At 40.5% G+C, this 16161-nt stretch overlaps 6 non-coding genes across 6 annotated transcripts; 3 read left to right on the forward strand and 3 right to left on the reverse strand.

The window, feature by feature from the left end:
• Positions 1-457: 457 nt before the first annotated feature.
• Positions 458-529, forward strand: trnae-uuc (transfer RNA glutamic acid (anticodon UUC)). Its single transcript has one exon. It is a non-coding gene; the product is annotated as a tRNA-Glu (tRNA).
• A 6688-nt stretch (positions 530-7217) lies between these two features.
• On the reverse strand, positions 7218-7305 carry trnay-gua (transfer RNA tyrosine (anticodon GUA)). Its single transcript is given in 2 exon segments — positions 7218-7253; positions 7269-7305. It is a non-coding gene; the product is annotated as a tRNA-Tyr (tRNA).
• Positions 7306-8046: 741 nt separating this feature from the next.
• Positions 8047-8134, reverse strand: trnay-gua (transfer RNA tyrosine (anticodon GUA)). The gene is given in 2 exon segments: positions 8047-8082; positions 8098-8134. It is a non-coding gene; the product is annotated as a tRNA-Tyr (tRNA).
• A 527-nt stretch (positions 8135-8661) lies between these two features.
• On the reverse strand, positions 8662-8744 carry trnal-cag (transfer RNA leucine (anticodon CAG)). Its single transcript has one exon. It is a non-coding gene; the product is annotated as a tRNA-Leu (tRNA).
• Positions 8745-12794: 4050 nt separating this feature from the next.
• trnas-uga (transfer RNA serine (anticodon UGA)) lies at positions 12795-12874 on the forward strand. Its single transcript has one exon. It is a non-coding gene; the product is annotated as a tRNA-Ser (tRNA).
• A 1248-nt stretch (positions 12875-14122) lies between these two features.
• Positions 14123-14196, forward strand: trnan-guu (transfer RNA asparagine (anticodon GUU)). The gene has a single exon. It is a non-coding gene; the product is annotated as a tRNA-Asn (tRNA).
• Positions 14197-16161: the final 1965 nt, after the last annotated feature.

Consider the following 16161-nt stretch of genomic DNA (forward strand, 5'->3'; position numbering starts at 1 on the left):
TGCTCTGCTCTGTGCCCCCGCTGTCCGGTAATAGTTAAAGCAGATAAAAACCTAAAGAACACTCAAAAGCTTCAAGATAAAACTTACTTAAGAAGCTTCTTCATTCACGTTCAAGAGAAGGCCTGTGAGACCTGTCAACTCCCGGTATGGGAAGCGGTACTTAACCGGTGAAGGTCTGCGGCAAGATCAGTAAGATCTGTGTCATTGGTCCTTTATTAAATCAGAGCTGTAGTTACATACTTACCCTATGCCCTGATATGCATGTGTCAAAAACCATATAATGCTAATAACTAGACATGATATGCGTCTCTATAATTAAACATTATAAAACTATAACTAGACAGGGTGGCTGGGAAAACCTGAATCCTGACTGTCTTTGTTCACATTCAAGAGAAGCCCTGTTTCCAGCCAGACTATGAATTGATTCATTAAATCCCTGTTATTAATGTGGACTCAGTCCCATATGGTCTAGCGGTTAGGATTCCTGGTTTTCACCCAGGTGGCCCGGGTTCAACTCCCGGTATGGGAATTGGTATTTAGCTGGTGAAGGTCTGCTGAAAGATCTGTACGATGTCAACATTGGTCCTAAATTAGAGCTGTAGTTACGTACCCAACACGGTTAGACTTTACTGTAATTTCTACAGTTACTTACCGTAAAATACCATAACTTTCTTTTCCGGTTCATTACTGTAATATGCATTGCATTGTCGCACTGTTGCTTGCTCTGGAGGAGACTACTAGAACTGTTGGGTCCTTGTAAATTCTGGAGTGTGGTCTATCTGTAAAGTGTCTTGAGATAACTCTTGTTATGAATTGATACTATAAATAAAAATTGAAATTGAATTATGGGTAGTAACATTTAATTTACATTTATTTACTGTATTTTTTGAATTTGCCGTAGTCTGCTGTAAAACAACAGCAGTAGTGCTACTGTAGGTGAATAAAATTGTTAGTTCATGTTATAGAAGCATAGAAATAAGATGGAAATATTAAAACATCTCTATAAAATTACACTATTTCATTTTATAGAAATATTTGACATTTTATTTATTATGCTTTTAGCAGTGAAGGTAATTTAAAAATGTGAAATGCTTTTCAGCAGTGTAAATAACTTATTGAGAGTTGTAGAGACAAACAACCTGTAATTTTCTAATGTTAAACTCAGATAAAACTGAAGTTATTGCTCTGGGGCCCAAGCACCTCCGTGACGCACTATCCAAAGAGATAGTTACTCTGGATGGCATCACCCTGGCCTCCAGCACCACTGTGAGGAATCGTTTCACCTACGTAAATGTGCAAAATAAATATTTGTATAAATATCAAATGTATTATGTTCCAGTTTAATGGGTGTTACGACAGGTATCAGCAATGCAGTTTCCATTTTAAACTTGACATGCCATAAAGTTTACTCTTCAGCAGCTAGAGACAATTCACTCAAGACACTTGCAGCAACAGATGCTTTGCCAGACATCAACAAACTGGAAATAGACTTGATGCTGAAACAAAGCATAGGAATTAGCAGAAGATAGTTTTGATCCATCGACCTCTGGGTTATGGGCCCGGCACGGTTCCGCTGCGCCACTCTGCTCTGCTGTCTATGTTCAGGGGAAGGAAAATTCTGAGATTCACATTTTGAGGGACAGTTTTCGGGTTGCAAAGTTAAACATTTGGTAGACCTTGCAACTATCATTTATGTGAGCTTCCTGCTTACCTCGAAGAATCTTGAAGGAGACTACTGAAGCAATAATGAGCCAATACCTTGTTAAAAAATGTTATCAACACCCTTCACTCTTTGCAATTTTTCTCTGACATTGTTTATTTTAGAAAATTGTAACCAGCGTTAAATGAGTAGTTTTAGGTCTGTGTGAATGTGGGCCGAGTATTTACCTCGGCTGAACTTGTGAACATCTCTTTGGCATATTCCCAGTCTGATCAAGTCCAGGTGCTGGAAAATCTGTGATTTACGTTTTGAGGGAATGGGATCTGCATGTGCTTTCTTACCAGAAAGTTTCTGGAGGTCCAAATGGCATCTTTAATGGCGGCCAGGGTGAGCCACTGATTTGCAAAGTTACATGCTGGTATCTGTTTCTTTGGCCTGACGGATGGACAGACGACCCAAAAGCATAATACTTCTTGCCAAGACATAACAAGAAACAAAAAAAGAGGCGGGGGGGACAGAGTTAAGCCCTGACAGAATAGAGAACTACAGACAAAAGATGTGAAATAGTACCAAGTGTGACCAGAAGAATTGGAATAAAACTAGAACTTTAAAGTACAAACCTTTCTTCAAGAAATCTTTATTGTGCTCACATTGAACCTCATTTCTGAAACGTGCATACGACCTAAAACCGGCGTAGGACGGGCGTACGCCGATTCCTACGCAAAGTTTGGCAAAGTATGTGGAGTGCATAAGTCTCCACATACATTGCTTTTATTAAGATTGAAGACCAAATTGTTAGTTTTTACGAAATTTTCCCAACCATCGAAAGTGTTTTCATAGCCTCGTTGGCACAGTAGGCAGCGCGTCAGTCTCATAATTTGAAGGTTGTGAGTTCAATCCTCACACGGGGCAGGTGTTTTAAAAACACAACTGATGCTGGAAATACACCGACTTTCAGGTGGTTGAATACTGGCAATACACATGAATGGAAGTTGTGATATTTCTGCGATTGAGACAACAAAAGGCAATCTTTTTTTTTTTAAACGATATTTTTATTCAAGAAAGGTAACACTGTATAGGATGCATATAAATAGAATATCTTGAATTGGTTTAACATTACTTTGTCAATCAAATCCCATCCACCCACCCACAACAACCACTTACTGCCATTAATATAATTAAGGATAATAATAATAACGATAATGAAAATACATAATAATGAAAGAAAAAAAAGAAAAAAGGAGAAAGAAAAGGGGGGGGGGCACTCAACACTCTTACATTATACATGCCTGTAGCTACACATGGTTGAAAAAGAAAAAAGAAAAAAACACATCAGGGCCCTGTTGTCTTACGGGAGAGTATTGAGCTTATCAAAATACAAATCAACGGGTCCCATATTTTGTGAAATTTACTAATTGAACCTCTGGTGAAGTACTTAATTTTTTCTAATTTCAAGAAAAACATTAGTTCACTGAGCCAGACAGACCCTTTAGGTGGATCAGGAGATTTCCACTGTAAGCTATTCTTCTACGGGCTAACAAAGACGCAAAAGCAAAAGCATTCTTCTTATCAGTGGGCAACAAGATCTCATTAATCAAGACTCCAAAGATGGCCATGTCTGCAGAGGGTTTCACTTTGGTATCAAAAGCATCATTCAAAATGTTGCAGACATATGACCAAAAATCTCTTAGTTTAGAACAGGTCCAAAACATATGCGACATATCTGCTGGTGTAGAATTGCAGCGCTCACACCTATCTTGAATGTCAGAATAATTCTTGATAGTTTGGATTTTGTGTACTAAATTCTGTGAAAAACCTTGAACTGTATCAAGCTAAGACGGGCACAGGATGAAGTGCCATTTACTCTAGTCTGAGCGCAGTCCCAGACTGCATCAGTGATGTCCCTCCCTAACAAAAGGCAATCTTTAAGGGTGCTAGCACACCAATGACTCATCACAGTATAAAAAAACGCAGATGTGCCTTCATTAACAATGTTGTGTTATCTCATAGGTACAGGAAGCCACCGTCTCCATGAATGTAGTTCTTAACATTTATTTTCAGTCTGAGTTACAAGATTTGCAGTGAGCGTTGTATTGTCCAGCAGAAAGGCAACAGGTGTGTTACTTTTGACTATGATTTATATTGTAGCAGTGCAATCATTTTGCCCAGGTTTGACTTCCAGCCACCACAGTTGCATTTACAGGTTTTGAAGCCATACACAACATTAACATTACATGTTTTACCCAGGTTTCTTCTTTTATTCAGTGATATTTCAATTTCCTTGCGGGAGTCATCCCAAAAAGATTAATAAAGATAAGTCTATGTCTATCTCGAAAAAAGTAAAAAAAATCAGAAAATCTAACCCTCAGTGGTAGAGCTCATGCTTTACATGTATGAGGACCTGGCATCTCCAGCAGGTATTATGGTAGAGTCTTTGAAAGAGCTGCAAAAGATATTACCTCCTGTGGTAATCTGACTGGTAGGGTTATAGAACGTAGTGGTAGACTAAGACCTCCTGTGACACAAACTAAGAGGTATGCTCTCTCTTTTATACCTCAGACTATTAGACAGCAAAACTAGCACTTTAAATGTGCTGTATTTATATAGCGCTTTTCCAGTCTTAACAACTGCTCAAAGCGCTTTTACATCTACAGACACACACATTCATACACTGTGGCCGGGGCTGCCATACTGATAAACATTCATACACATTCACACTCCGATGCGCGGCACCGGGGGCAGGTTTTTCTTTCTACATTCAGTGTTTTGCCCAAGGACACTTCGACAATGACTGCAGGGGCGGGGATCAAACCACCAACCTTCCTATTGGCAGGCAACCACTGTACCACTGAGCCATAACCGCCCCGTACATTTTTTACAGTTTCTATTTTACCATATTTATGTACTTGCACTGTAGTATATTTGTTGTATTATACTCTGGTTTTTATGGGTGTTACGGCGGGTATGAGCACTGTAGTTTCCATTTTTATGGACGAAATAAACTTAACATGCATTAAGTTACTCTACAGCAGGTGGAGACATTTCACGTCAGACACTTGCAGCAACAGACACTTTGTTAGACATCAACAGACTGGAAATAGACTTAAGTTGGCCAGTAATTGTTGCTTTTTCATCTTTGTTGTTATTTTTGTGTGCCTTTAATGTCACACATGTGGATATTATGAAATAAACTGCATAGAAAACCTTTCTAGCAAGTTTAAAGGTTCCATGGTGTAATGGTTAGCGTTCTGGACTCTGAATCCAGCAATCTGAGTTCAAATCTCAGTGGAACCTGTTCTTAAGCCACAGCACAGGTGAAAAAGATCAACCTTTCAACTTTCCAAATCTAGTTTAAAGTGAGTTTACAGGTTTAATGTCCTTGGCCATTTAGACTGTAAACAGTACATTAGTGGAGGCATGTTGAGGAGTCACCTGGTTGTTAATGTAATTAAAGGAGCTCCAAATTTGACAGTATTGACTGGAAGTGATAGGCTTTGAGTTATATGGGGGATACACACTTTGCATTCAGTCTCGTAATCACTATAAAAATTAGGGATCACTGAAATTTGAACTTGTGTTGCTGCAGTCAGAGTATACAGTGCTCATCCTGAATGGACCAGTATAGTGCATCAGAACTGCTTGTTGATGGTCTATTAGCTTTGGAACCCCCCTTTCCCCACAGCTTTCAATTGTCAGATATGGGTGGGGGAGTGGGCACTGTGTCCAACCTTTTCTGTGTAAAAAAAAACACTAAAGACGACTCTTGGATTAAAGACAAAACCTCTGCGGAGAACCTTTTACCAAATCCAGGTGCCCTTGGCATAGTTCTGATCTTTTGGGGTTTAGCATGGATCAGGAACCAACACATCTGGACTCAATGTGGGCATTGTACGACAATATTTGACACATTTAGACCATGAAGACAGTTATCAGTTTATTTCCCATCTGGCAGGTGTAATTGTGGACACAGTTGGACATTTTGAAGATAATTGCACAATATTGACCCAATTGTCAGTCTATTTCCCATCTGACAATCAGAAAGGGTGATGCAACAAGAAATTACCAGTCCAAACCATCGTGGTAAGCCTCACTGGGTGTCCAAACTAAAATGATAAGAGGCAACTTGGTAGACTCCTTACTGATGTTTATATCTGTACTCACAATGCCCTTTTTTTAAACAACAGCCAATCACAAGTGTTACATGTGAATAATCATTGTGTGATTAATCAGGAAGCTCACATAAAAGATAGTTGCAAGGTCTACTAAATGTTTAACTTTACAACCCGTAAACTGTTGGAACCTTGGTCCTTCCTTCAAAATGTGAATTGAAGATATTCCAGTCCCTGGACATGTAAAGCAGAGCAGAGTGGCGCAGCGGAGGCGTGCTGGCCCATAACCCAGAGGTCGATCGAAACCATCCTCTGCTAATTGCTTCTAGTCTACCACTACGTTCTATAATCCTACCAGTCAGATTACCACAGGAGGTAATATCTTTTGCAGCTCTTTTAAAGACTCTACCATAATACCTGCTGGAGATGTCATGTCCTCATACATGTAAAGCATGAGCTCTACCACTGAGCTAATCTCCTGAAGATTTTCAGATTTTTTGACTTTTTTCTGAGATAGACTTAGACTTATCTTTATTAATCCTTTTGGGATGACTCCCGCAAGGAAATTGAAATATCACTGAATAAAAGAAGAAATCTGGGTAAAACATGTAATGTTAATGTTGTATATGGCTTCAAAACCTGTAAATGCAACTGCGATGGCTGGAAATCAAACCTGGGAAAAATGATTGCACTGCTATGGTATAAATCATAGTCGAAAAGTAACACACTGTGTTGCCTTTCTGCTGGACAATACAACGCTCTCTGCAAACGTGGTAACACAGACTGAAGCAATTCTGGGACATGGATGCACACAAATGGAAAGATAAAGGAGAGAGGAGCTCAGTGTGTCAAAGGAAGTCCCCCGGCAGTCTAAAACTATCACAGTGTAATTAAGAAAGACAGAGTAAAGAGAGGAGCCTGGTTGGGCTAGAACTCTCCCCTGCTGGATTGAGCTGTACTGCACCGCCTTCCTCTAGTTTTATATTGTATTATGTTTACTCTTAAATGTGATGACGGTGTCTGCGTAAACTTAAGTACACAAGGTCAGACCAGACGTGAGAATTTTTGCAGCCTACGCTCACGTTCAAATTGATAAATGCCGAACTTTGGGTGGGAATCGGCGTACGCCCGTCCTACACCTGTTTTAGCACATTTCATAAATGAGGGCCCATGTCAACACAATAAAGATTTCTTGAAGATGGTTTGTCTTTTATAGTTCTAGTTTTTTTCAATTCTTCTGGTCACACTTACTCTCTCTGGTTGCACTATTTCACATCTTTTGTCTGTAGTTCTCTATTCTGTCAGGGCTTAACTCTATCTCCCCCACCTCTTTTTTATTCTTGTTATGTCTTGGCAAGAAGCAATATGCTTTTGGGTCATCCGTCCATCTCTACATCCGAATCAGAAATTCTTTATTGATCCGCAAACATAAAATCTGGAAAAAATGCTCCTTCGAGCCGGATTTGAACCAGCGACCTAAGGATTTCAATTTTATGCCTCTACAGTCCTCCGCTCTACCAACTGAGCTATCGAAGGGAGATAATGAATGCCTAAGCATTTCTTGATTTTCTCTACAGAAAACAATTAAACTTTCACCGGAGACTAAACTTTGATTCAGTTTGCAGCCTTCAGTCTTTATTCTATATACAGAGTCTTAATTCCAGCCAATTCCTCCCTTGCTGTAACAAGAAACTTCTACTACAGTTTGGCGTCACAAACAGGATTTCAAGGAGGAATCAGAAAGGGACTCCACCGGTGACTGATGAGGGCATGCATCCAGGGATCTGATGATCACCTGCCTCTAAACCTCGCCAAACATCTGTGAGAGAGAGAGGGTCAGAAAGCTCCCTTGATTCCACTCTGAAATCCAAACGACAAGGAAGCAATTTCAAACAGCGGGGTAAGTTAAAGTTTCAATTCTGTTGGATAAATTATTTAAATTGGACATTGAGACGGTTTGTGAGACAAATATTGACTGTGATTTAACTGAGGGATTCGGTGAAAGTTATCTTTTGTTTTGTAAAACTTTGGGTTGTGTACAAAACAGGAGAAAAGAGAAGGTTTTTTTTTTTTTCAATTCTTCTGGTCACACTTGGCACTATTTCACAACTTTTGTCTGAAGTTCTCTATTCTGTCAGGGCTTAACTCTGTCTACCCAAAATCTTCTTCTTTTTTCTTGTTATGTCTTGGCAAGAAGTTATTATGCTTGTGGGTCGTCTGTCCATCTCTACATCAGAATCAGAAATACTTTATTTATCCATGAAGGGAAAAGAGGGTTCCTTCGAGCCGGATTTGAACCAGCGACCTAAGGATTTCAACTTCATACCACTACAGTCCTCCGCTCTACCAACTGAGCTATCGAAGGGCACCAACATGTATGAAAGCACTTCCTATTCTTGTGAATGTGATGACACAGGACCAAATTTTGCAAAAACATTCACAAGAACTCATAAATCAATGATGAGAAAACCATCCTCTGCTAATCTCCTTTGCTGGTGACACAATGGTAGACAATCAGAAAGGGTGATGCAACAAGAAATTATGGCCTTCAACCTGATTTCCATGGTGAGATAAATCATAATCTAACTGCTGTAATTGTTGACAGCACCGTGAAAAGTAATGTTCTTGAGGAAAATCATGTTCTGGCAGTTTATTTTGACAAATCGACATCCACTACCCTCAAGTCATGCTGTCTTTCCAGTGATGTGATTGGTAAGTGGTTGGGCTGTATACAGGTTTTAATCATATCCATCGATTTAAAGATGCTCACAAAACGCTTTACTTGCAATCGCGTTTCTCGCGCACATTCATGTCCTCTTAAATACAAAGAACTGCTAAGTTCTTTATTCCCAATATCAACTCTCGGACATTAGTTCCAATGAAAACAATTGTTGTCAGAAGTGGGATTTGAACCCACGCCTCCAGAGGAGACTGCGACCTGAACGCAGCGCCTTAGACCGCTCGGCCATCCTGACTGATTCAACAAATTTCCAATAAGACCTGTTTAAAAGATTATGATTTAGTAAATTAAACATGTCATGATATAGTTTCTCAGTCATCCATGTCATAGTTAACAAGGGAAGGTTTCTCAACTGTCAGCCCAAATATATGGGCGTTCATGGAGACATGGAAGAAAGTCACCAGGGTGGCAATGTGTTTGACAATGGCAATACATTGCACGGGATGTGAAGACAATGTGCAATACAGGCTAAATCCTATGGTGGGAATCAAGATCTACCAATGTTTCTGTCTACAATGTCCACCTGAATCCAGAAATGTCCCTGCCAGATGGGAAATAGACTGACAATTGGGTCAACATTGTGCAATTATCTTCAAAATGTCCAACTGAGTCCACAGATATACCTTCCAGATGGGAAATAAACTGATAACTGTCTTTATGGTCTAAATGTGTCAAATATTGCCGTACAATGCCCACATTGAGTCCAGATGTGTCCCTTTTGTTCTTGATCTATGCTATTACCCCAAAAGTTCACAACTAGGCCGAGGGCAACTGGACTTGGTAAAATGTTCTCTGCAGATTTTTTGTCCCTTATACAAGAGACTTCTTTTGTTGTTGTTTTTACACAGAAAGGGTTGGACACAGTGCCCACTCCCCCACCCTATCTGACAATTGAAAGCTGTGGGGAAAGTGGGGTTCCAAAGCTAATAGACCATTCAACAAGCAATTCTGATGAACTATACTGACCCATTCAGGATGAACACTGTATACTCTGACTGCAGCAACACAAGTTCAAATTTCAGTGATACCTAATTTTTATGGTGATTACGAGACTGAATGCAAAGTGTGTATCCCCCATGTTTCTCAAAGCCTATCACTTCCAGTCAATACTGTCAAATTTGGAGCTCCTTCCGATTACATTAACGACCAGGTGACTCCTCAACATGCCCCCACCAACGTACTGTTTACAGTCTAAATGGCCAAGGACCTGTTAGCTTACTTTAAACTAGATGTGAAAAGTTGATCTTTTTCACCTATACTGTGGCTTGAAAACAGGTTCCACTGAGATTTGAACTTAGATCGCTGAATTCACAGTGCAGAGTGCTACCCATTATACCATTGAACCTTTAAAAGTGTTACAAGGGTTTGCTAGGCAGTTTCTTTCATAATATCCACATGTGTGATATTACAGTTTTTTTGGATTGCTTACACACTAAAGTTAAAAGTAGTACACTATTAGCAAAACCTTACACTCAAGAAGCAAAAGATCAGCCCATATTTGCACAACTATAAGCACATTGTCAACCTCACACTTGTTGCAAAACTCTACACACAGTGATATGCAAAACACTAAACACACTTAACATACATTACACACAAAATCTATTATGAAGTCACTTCCTTGCAATACCAAAGCACTGACTGTCAAATTACCGCACCTTCCAACCAATTGATTCAACACAGTCATCAGGTGTGCAAACACTTGTTTGCTTAATTGGAGACACACCAATCAGGTGTGTAAGCACTATAAAAAGCAGCAGGTGAGTTCATCGGTCTTCAAGCACAATGGAAAGAGTCAGAGAAATAGTAAGACGAGGACGAGGACGAGACGAGGACGAGACGAGGACGGACGAGGACGAGGACGAGGACGAGGACGAATCAACAGAGGAGGAATCAACGGAAGAGGAAGCGATGGAGGCCATGCTGGAGGTAGAGGAAGAGGAAGACGAGAAGGTGCTCAAAGAGGACCGAATCTGACAAATGAGATCCGTGCAACACTGGTTGACCACGTTGTCAACCACGGCCTGACGCTGAGGGAGGCTGGACTGCGAGTACAGCCAAATCTAAGCCGATACACAGTGGCAAGTGTGATAAGAACATTTCGACTGGAAAATAGGTATTGTAAAAATATCATCACATCAAAAACATCTGCCCGGTTTCAGCAACTGCTTACAGTACTGTATTCTATGCACTATCAGCACTTCTGTTACCTTTTCCTGTGAAATGACTGTACTATTGTTTACTGTTTTTTTTTCTCTACATAGGATTGAGGGTCAGGGACGACGAGGGGGAAGGCCTCCTATGTTCACAGAACAGCGAGAGGGACATAGTAAACATGGTTTTGGCCAACAATGCTATAACCCTCAATCAGCTCCAAGCTAACATTGTCAATAACCACATCGGTTTCAACAATATCCATCAGGTCTCAACATCAACACTGGCACGCATCCTAACAAAAAACCATATTCAAATGAAGCAAATTTATCGAGTGCCTTTCGAGCGCAATTCCGAAAGGGTGAAACGACTGCGGCATGATTATGCAGAGGTATGTATTCACCTAAGCATTGTGATCTTGCATACTGTCTCATAATCTTTTACTGTACTGTAATATGTATACTAGATCTACACTGAACACAATTTTGCCTGACACTGTTCTTCAGAGAGTTTTACAAATGGATGGAGAGGAGATCCAGCATGAGTTCATCTACGTAGATGAGGCTGGGTTCAACCTGACGAGAACACTAAGGAGGGAAGAAACATCATTGGCCACAGGGCTATAGTCAATGTCCCAGGGCAACGTGGGGGTAATAGAACACTCTGTGCAGCCATTACACAGAATGGGGTCCTCCACCGCCATGCCCATATGGGCCCTTATAACACAGCACTCATACTCACATTCTTGGACCAATTGCACAACATAACAGCAGCAGATCAAATCAATCATATGCAATACATTGTTGTCTGGGACAATGTGTCTTTCCACCGCTCTGCTCTGGTTCAGAACTGGTTTCAGCAACATCCACATTTCACCGTCCTATATCTTCCACCATACTCTCCATTTCTCAACCTATAGAAGAGTTTTTCTCGGCATGGCGGTGGAAGGTATATGATCTCCGTCTCCAGGCTGAGGTACCCCTCATCCAAGCCATGGAGGAGGCCTGTGACCAGATGGAGGTAGCAGCAATACAAGGATGGATTCGTCATTCAAGACGTTTCTTTCCAAGGTGTCTTGCTAATGACAACATTGCCTGCGATGTTGATGAAATTCTCTGGCCAGATCCAGCTAGGCGAAGAGACAATGTCTAGTGTTTTTTACAATACGTAAAGTGACATTTTGTTACAGTATTATGAATCTCCATGTCAACATTTTGGTCGTGTTGAGAAATGAGTTTCTTCAGTCTGCAACATTGGTCTTGTGTAGCGTTTGGTGAATTTACATTATATTTGTACTTTGATGGTAGCCAACTCTAATCATAGGGAAGTAGAAGTGCTAAAAGTGTTTTAGGTTTATCAGAGCAGAGTGTAACTCGTGCAAACAGAGTATAGTAATGTGAAACGTGTGTTTCATATGGTAACAAAGTGTGGTTTTTAAACAGAAGTGTATAGTTTTTACAAGAGTGTTTAATTATGCAAAGGATCTGTAGTGTTTTGCTAGTTGGGTGTGTGGTTGTGCTAATTGTGTGTAGTGTTTTGAAAACACGGGCCCTGTTTTGAAAATCGTGCTTAAGCAATCCAAAAAAACTGTAACAACCAGGTGACTCCTCAACATGCCCCCACCAACATAAGCTTACTTTAAACTAGATGTGGAAAGTTGAAAGGTTGAATGTTTTCACCTGTGCTGTGGCTTAAAAACAGGTTCTACCGAGATTTGAACTCAGATCCCTGGATTCAGAGTCCAGAGTGCTAACCATTACACCATGGAACCTTCAAAAGAGTTTGCTAGGCAGTTTCTTTCATTATATCTACATGTGTGATATTAAAGGCACACAACAATCACAACAATTAAAATATCACGCCCCAATATATTCTCGGTTTGAGTCCTCACCCTACTATTTTCGACATGGCCAGACGTAATCCGGCTAAGAAGCAGCACTTTTCAGGGTGGAGATTGAAACCCTGACATCTCAGTTTAATTTGCAGTAAAGTATACACCTACATGTAAAGTGTACCCATATTTAAATAAAACACGGTAGCAAAGTTTATGCAGTGTTTTTTAATTTTACTGTGTTTTTTTTCGTGAGTCAGTGTAAATATTAGTGCAAATCAGTGTTACACTGTTTTTCAGGTTGTTGTGGCCGAGTGGTAAGGCGATGGACTTGAAATCCATTGGGTCTCCCCTCGCAGGTTCGAATCCTGCCGGCAACGAGAGGCGCTCTTAATTGCGGTCACACATCTCATTATGACAAACGGCAGATGTGCCTTCATGGATAACACTATAATATCAAATAGTTACTGGAAGCCGCTGATGCATCTCTGAGCATTTATTTTCATTCTCAATGCCCAGATGTGTTGCAGTTGATATGGCTTTGGTTCCCAGCCAGTAACTTTCTTTGAGTGACGTTACTTGCTTTATTCGTCAGAAGTAACCAGAAAGGTTACTCTCCCAACCAGTTTGATAAAACATTAGATCTCTGTTATATCGCACAAATAAGGGAGCATAACAATCAATCAATCTGCCTCCATGAGGATCCACAGACATAGACATGTTCCCCACCCGCAATTAAGCCTGTCTCCTCAGCTTCTAGACCCGCCCGCGCTGCACATCACCTCGCATTTGCGTTTGTGACAGTTTCTCACAGTTAGCAAAGCTCACATAAAGCAAATGCTTGTGGCTTAAAGATCGAGCTCCCGGGAGTGATCCAACTCTGGGATTTATCCTTCTCAGAAGACCATAGAGGCAGCTTCTCCAATTTCTGAGTAACGGAAAAATAGCCTGATAAGCATACATGTGCAGCACGACCTCAAAAGGCCATAAAGCAAATGCTTGTGGCTTAAAGATCAAGTTGGCGCTCATAAACATCATCAGCCAGGCGCAGTCTCTTTGGCGCAATAGGTCAGCGCAGTCGGGCTATTAACTGAAAGGAGGTGGTTCAAGTCCACCCAAAGACGATTGTTGCTTAAATAACCTGGAGTAACCAACTCTAGATCTATGAGCTCAAGATAACCCAAGTGGACTTTTATCAGAAGGTACAGTTCTGCAAACCATGTACATATTCATCTTTGCAGTCATTGGATGCAGGTCACTTGATGTAATACAAGCAAATACATAAGGCCCCACCCAACAGTTTAGTGATAGGTGGCGTGTAATGTAGTAATGATCAAGCTTGTTCCTGTGACCAAGAAACCACCAGCAAAATGACTGATACATCATCAGTTCCAGAACTTTCTTGGATGCCAAATATTTGAATTCAAAGTCAGATTTCATTGACATGTAAGAAAAATGCAATGCACGTCCAGCTTCTACATTTCAGCATGAGTCAGCTTCCCCAATTTCTGAGTAACAGGAAAATAGCCTGATAAGCATACATGTGCAGCTCAACCTCAAAAAGCCATAAAGCAAATGTTTGTGGCTTAAAGATCGAACTCCTGCTCATAAAACATCAGACAGGCGCAGTCTCTGTGGCGCAATAGGTCAGCGCAGTCGGCTGTTAACCGAAAGGACGGTGGTTCAAGTCCACCCAGGGACGTTTGTTGCTTAAATAACCTGGAGTGAGCCAACTCTGGGATTAATCCTTCTGCAGAAGACCATAGAGCAGCCCAAAGATAACCCACGTGGCCTTACCTCTATTAGTACAGAATAGTACAGTTCTGCAAACCATGTAAATATTAATCTTTACGGTCATCAGAGATGGGAAGTAACAAAACACAAATACTTCATTACTGTACTCCAGTTGAATTTTCAGGTATTTTTACTTTACTATTTATTTTTTGGGCGACTTTTTACTTCTACTCGAATATCGGTACTTTCTACTCCCTACATTTTACAAAATTGGCTTGTTACTTTAGTTTTGTACTAAAGGTTGTCTATCAGGTGTGATTTGGAGTCCATGTCGGAGAATAGCGCGGACATGCACCTCACACCACGAGCAGGCGCGCACGGCACACGGAGACAAAAGTGAGAGTAAAGAAAAAGAGACTAGCTGTCTGTAGGATAATCAGCTGAGATCGTGTGTGCGTCTTTGAGAACTGTAAGTCATATAACTGATGATGTCAGTTCAGGTAAGCCTGTTGTTGTATTGGTCTGTAGTTCTGGTACATTTAAAAGTTAGCTTGTTTACGTTCTTCTACTGTTGGCTAGGTTACACCTGGCTGTTGATTCGATATAATGGCGATTGTTAAATGTCCTTGCTCATTAAGATATGTAATTAGTAGTTGGTTTATTGTTATTATTTACTAGCATATATGATTCCTATCATTGTGTATGGTAGCCTTACAATGTTGTTTTTTCATTTATTACCACACACACATTCCTAGCAGAGCTGCCCCCCCATGTTTATACTGATGATGATTGTAATAAATCAACAGAGAGAAGTTGTCTCCGTCTGTGTTTTAAACAGACACACCTGGGCCGAATTGGAAACCGAATTATAAAACTAGCTTTAAATCCAGTTCTATCTAGTCCTCACTAAATTTCAAATAATTTCCCTGGAGTTACCATTACAAATTTAATCTAATTAAATTGGAACATACACAGACTTGTCACAAAATCACACTTGAATTCAATCTTGCTACTCGGTCAGAATCTTATTACCTGGAGTCAGTCTCTGTCATATAAATAGGCTATATGTTTATAATGTTTTAGGCCTATTGGCAGACGGCCATTTAAAATGTAGGCAATGGCATATAAGATAAAGAATAAAGAATCTTTTTTCACTCCTTTTCTATGTCCACTGTAGTTTCTCAGTGTGCTCTCTTAACATCTGTCTGGTCCAGGTAGCTTTGTCATTCATAAGGCTACTTTTACTTTTATATTTTAAGTATATTGCTAAGCCTGTACAGATGGAGGAGTGATGAAATGTGTCAGTAATATAGGAGATTGTTGGCTGGAAGTATGGAGATACTAATATGCATTACTTAAAAGGAGAAAACTAAAAATATTCTATGGTCATGTAAGCATGTGTTTTCCAATAAAAAGATTGACTTGAGAATAATTACTTGGTCTATAAGTGACGCTCAGAGGCCCGACATGGCCCTTCTATGTTCATGTAGTATGTGTTTTCCAATCAAAATTTGACTCGAGAATAATTAATTAGTCTATAAATGATGCTCAGAGGCCCCACATGGCCCTCACCTTGTTCGGCCTATTGAAGAGGCAGCTCCCGCCCCCCTGGAGCAAGAACTGTATGTACTCATCAACGCTGCAGCGAGAAAACTTTCTGGGTAGATAGTATCTGCATTCGCACACGCACGCGTGTGTGCGCGCACGCACGCACGCACGCACGCACGCACGCACGCACGCACGCACACACACACACGCACGCACACACACAGATCGAGACCAGGACATGACAAAAAAATTAAAAACTGCTCAATACTTTTCTGCCAGTAAGGAATGTGGGTGTCAGTGCCACCACTTTGCAATCTGACATAAATGTTACCGTCTGTAGTAGGATATTACTCATATGAATAATTCAAATTCTGTATGGTTCCCT

Source organism: Etheostoma spectabile, unplaced genomic scaffold (assembly GCF_008692095.1).
Source record: "Etheostoma spectabile isolate EspeVRDwgs_2016 unplaced genomic scaffold, UIUC_Espe_1.0 scaffold00019362, whole genome shotgun sequence".
Classification (NCBI taxonomy): Eukaryota; Metazoa; Chordata; class Actinopteri; order Perciformes; family Percidae; genus Etheostoma; species Etheostoma spectabile.